At 46.4% G+C, this 4,982-nt stretch overlaps 1 long non-coding RNA gene across 1 annotated transcript; it reads right to left on the reverse strand.

Annotated features, from left to right (window-relative positions):
- Positions 1–3,103: 3,103 nt before the first annotated feature.
- Positions 3,104–4,656, reverse strand: LOC310691921. Its single transcript, XR_014518607.1, has 2 exons — positions 4,599–4,656; positions 3,104–3,494 (listed from the first exon to the last, which is right to left on the reverse strand). It is a non-coding gene; the product is annotated as an uncharacterized lncRNA (long non-coding RNA).
- Between the last annotated feature and the right edge of the window lie 326 nt (positions 4,657–4,982).

Here is a 4,982-nt window from a genome sequence, read left to right on the forward strand (position 1 = left end):
ATTAAAATGAGGGTGAAGTGGTCAGGAATCAAAGCTGAACCCAGGGCCGGACTTAGGTTTGATAAGGCCCTAAGCAAGATAATGGGGCCCTTTCTATGTCCAGCTGTCCTTTGTCGCTGTTTTTTGTGTTGAATATATGCTATGTGGACCTCATAGGTATCTAAAGCCATTTGCACTTAACAAAATATTTTTTATCTTATGTTTTGGAAATGTACATCCAGTTTTTTTCCCCTTTAAATTTTTGGGGGGCCCTAAGTTATAGCTTGTTTAAATCTGGCACTGGCTGCACCCCTTTGGGATGATTAAGGTGTTTGGCAGCAATTCAGTGGCTGCTCTCAGGAGAACCAGTAGAAATAAATAAATGGGATAGAAAATGCAAGGAGGAAGCTCCTAACTAATGTTGCAGGGGAAATAATAATAATAATAATAATAATAATAATAATAATAATAATAATTTATTTATACCCTGCCCATCTGGCTGGGCTTCCCCAGCCACTCTGGGGGGCTTCCAACCAAATATTAAAATACAGCAATACATCAAACAATGGGACGCGGGTGGCGCGGTGGGTTAAACCACAGAGCCTAGGACTTCCCAATCAGAAGGTCGGCGGTTCGAATCCCCATGATGGGGTGAGCTCCCGTTGCTCGGTCCCTGCTCCTGCCCACCTAGCAGTTCAAAAGCAAGTGCAAGTAGATAAATAGGTACCGCTCCGGCGGGAAGGTAAACGGCGTTTCCGTGCGCTGCTCTGGTTTGCCAGAAGCGTCTTAGTCATGCTGGCCACATGACCCGGAAGCTGGATGCCGGCTCCATCGGCCAATAAAGCGAGATGAGCACCGCAACCCCAGAGTCGGCCACGACTGGACCTAAAGGTCAGGGGTCCCTTTACCTTTACTAATACATCAAACATTACAAGCTTCCCTAAACAGGGCTGCCTTCAGATGTCTTCTAAAAGTCTGGTAGTTGTTCTTCTCTTTGACATCTGGTGGGAGGGCGTTCCACAGGGCGGGCGCCACTACCAAGAAGGCCTTCTGCCTGGCTTCTTGCAGGGAGGGAACTGCCAGAAGGCCCTCAGAGCTGGACCTCAGTGTCCGGGCAGAATGATGGGGGTGGAGATGCTCCTTCAGGTATACAGGACCGAGGCCATTTCGGGCTTTCAAGGTCAGCACCGACACTTTGAATTGTGCTCGGAAACATACTGAGGATCTTTGCTGAGGTGGACATTGTGGGCCTTGCTAGGTGGTAAATTCATTCTCCTTTCTTGTGAAAAAACAGTATCTTAGCAGGGTTAAAGGCCACTAGGGTCAAAGCATCCTGTGACTCTTAAGCTGTGCACGGGTCTCAGAAGGCTCCCACATGTCATAGAATTGCAAGGGACCCAGAGGGTCATCTAGTCCAACCCCCACAGTTGAAGAACTCTGGACAGATGGCCCTCAAACCTCTGTTTAAAAACCCCCAGGTGAGGAGAGCCCACAACTGCCCAAGGGAGACCGTTCCCGCGATAACAGGATGCCTTGTTATGTTGTGATGTGATGTGTTGTCCTTCCTTCCAGTAGGCAGTGTGGCATAGTGGTTAGAGCAGGGGTCAGCAAACTGTTTGAGCAGGGGGCCAGTCCAATGTCCCTCAGACCTTGTGGGGGGCTGGACTATAATGGGGGGGGGTGAACGAATTCCTATGCCCCACAAATAACCCAGAGATGCATTTTCAATAAAAGGACACATTCTACTCATGTAAAAACACACTGATTCCCGGACCGTCCGTGGGCCGGATTGAGAAGGCGATTGGGCCGGATCCAGCCCCAGCGGCTTAGTTTGCCTACTCATGGGTTAGAGTGTCAGATTGTTAGGACCTGGATTCAAATCCTTGTTAGGCCATGAAGCTCCCTGGCTGACTTCAGGGCAGCAGTCAGTGCCTCTCTCAGCCTAACCTATCTCACAGGGTTGTTGTTTCGGGGGTTAAATAGGGGGGGGGAGAAGAGCCATGTACACAACACTGAGATCCCTGGAGGAAAAGGTGGGATAGATAGATAGAAACAAACAAACAAACAAAAATGAACAATAGCTTGGCAAAACCATCTCCTGTGTATCGCTGCAGCCCTGGTTCTTAGTGACATTTTGGGGGCTTTTTAGGGCAAGGTGTCCTGCCAACCTAGCAGTTCGAAAGCACGAAGTGCAAGTAGATAAATAGGTACCACTCCAGCGGGAAGGTAAACGGCGTTTCCGTGCGCTGCTCTGGTTTGCCAGAAGCGGCTTAGTCATGCTGGCCACATGACCCAGAAGCTGTACGCCGGCTCCCTCGGCCAGTAAAGCGAGATGAGCGCCGCAACCCCAGAGTCGGCCACAACTGGACCTAATGGTCAGGGGTCCCTTTACCTTTACCTAGGGCAAGGCGAGAGTGCTAGCATGGCCCTGGAAAAGAGTTCTGCACACCGAGGCAGCTCCCCCCCCCCCAATAATTTTTATTATTTTTTTCCAAATATCTTAACCGCAACACAGCTTAACAATATTATTCTCCTTTCAATCTATAAATCTTATCCGAATTAACTTCCCTCCACCCCTCTTCTGACAAACCTAGACAGCATCTTAAAAAGCAGAGACATCACCTTGCCAACAAAGGTCCGTATAGTAAAAGCCATGGTTTTCCCAGTAGTGATGTATGGAAGTGAGAGCTGGACCATCAAGAAGGCCGATCGCCGAAGAATGGATGCTTTTGAATTCTGGTGCTGGAAGAGACTCTTGAGAGTCCCATGGACTGCAAGAAGATCAAACCTCTCCATTCTGAAGGAAATCAGCCCTGAGTGCTCACTGGAAGGACAGATCCTGAACCTGAGGCTCCAAGACTTTGGCCACCTCATGAGAAGAGAAGACTCCCTGGAAAAGACCCTGATGTTGGGAAAGATGGAGGGCCCAAGGAGAAGGGGACGGCGGAGGACGAGATGGTGGAACAGTGTTCTCAAAGCTACCAGCATGAGTCTGACCAAACTGCGGGAGGCAGTGGAAGACAGGAGTGCCTGGCGTGCTCTGGTCCAGGGGGTCACGAAGGGTCGGACACGACTAAACAACCAAACAAAAACAACAATATATACATACTATAAACATCTATAATTCCTTCATAAATTTTTGCATTATTCTTTAGACATACATTCCTTATTATATCACAGCATTACATCTTGCGGTCTAACCAAATGTTCACAATAAACGTTATGAGTTTTATTTCAGTCCTGTGAGTGTCTTTATTTATGTGCAGTTTTCTCGTAAGTATACCATAAATTTGGACCATTCTTGTTGGAATTTCTCATCGTCCTGCCATCGGATTCTTCCAAGTTAGCCTTGCTATTTCTGCATACTCCAATACGTTCTGTTGCCATTCTTCAACTGTCGGAATATCCTGTGGTTTCCATCTCCGATCTTCTTTTTTAATGTACGGGGCAGCTTTTGACGAGTCCCCCAATATTCATTCCCCCAATATTGAATTCAGTTCTTTGCATTCTTGCTCCTGCAAAAAAAAAAAAAAGTTTAAAAAATCCTCCTGTAAATCCATCCATCAGCATTTTATTATTGCTATTCTCATTATTAGTTGGTCGATTCAATACATCAGTCCCTTTTTCCACTGCGACTCAAAGCGACGTGCAACATTTTAGGCAAAAAGCAAACCCGTGCCTATGTGAAAACCGGAGTTTTTAAAAATCTGAATGGCGATTCTATTTTTTAAAAATAGAATTTCTCCTAATTTGCAGTTTTCCGATCTTCCTTTTTAATGCGCGAGGCAGCTTTTGACAAGTTGCGGGACGGGTGGAAGTTCAACCGGTGCAGCTCCCTCCCCGGAACGCATGCGCGCAGTGGGGATGTAGGCATTATTACTCGGAGACTTTATGATATCGACTTACAACAAGAAGGCGCCCTACTCCCGGAGACGTATAGATGTTTAAAAGCTTGGCCTAATTTTGCAGCTGCCCCTTACTTAACTAACATCACTAACAAAGCCTATAGATGGGCTTTCTCTAGAGCCCGCTTTGAGACAATGCCCTCAGCAGTGCTGTACGGCAAATTCACGCGGGTCCCAATGCATGCGCGGCTCTGGCCTTGTATGTCTAATAAGGTAGAATCTGTCACACACATTCTTCTATTTTGCGAATTTTATAGTGAAGAACGAGTTCAACTTATTTTACCGCTTCTATCAAAATTTATACCCCTTCAATATTATTTGGAATCCTCCCCTGAAATTCTTCGAAAATACCTCCTGGAAGATTCCTCAAGCTCAATATCATATGAGGTGGCTAAATTTTGCACTTTAGTAATTAGGAAGCGTAAATCTCTTCTGTTGAATGGCACACTGCGAAGTTCCCTTGTGTAACCTTTTTTCTTTTCTGAGGTTGTTGCTGATTTCTTGTTATCTGATCTTGCGGTGTTTAGTGTCACTGGCTTTGGCCGCAATAAAACTTGACTTGAGTGGGGATGCCGCTGTCGCTTGGCCGGCATCTTTGAGAAGCCCGGAAGCGTAAGAAAATATGCCAATCTTCTAAATCCTGGAGCAGCTTGTTCTCCTCCTTTAACCCCCCCACCTCTCCTTAAGATATTCCTGGCAGCTTTATACCCTCACCTGTTTTGCCCTCACCCGCCCACTAATCTTCTTTTGAGTCGAGGAGCTGTCCAGTTTTCGGTGATCTCGGGCTCTCATTTCCCCAATATTATTTGATTTGTTTTTTATCTTATATTTTGGAAATGTACATCCAGGTTGGTTTTTTATTTAATTTTTTTTTTGAGGCCCCCAAGAGAGTGGGGCCCTACGCTATAGCTTGTTTAGCTTATACCTAAATGCGGCACTGCTGCTATGGGACAAGAAGGGTTTCTGAGGTGAACTAAAGAGCTGATAAACATGGCTTCCGACTTGTGTTGGTTCCCGGCTGTGAGAGCATTGTGAGCTTGCTGCAGGGTGCATTTAACAACATGCACCCCATATGGGCGTGTTACACCAATTTTAAGG

Source organism: Podarcis liolepis (assembly GCF_965112155.1).
Source record: "Podarcis liolepis genome assembly, chromosome: 13".
NCBI lineage: Eukaryota > Metazoa > Chordata > Lepidosauria > Squamata > Lacertidae > Podarcis > Podarcis liolepis.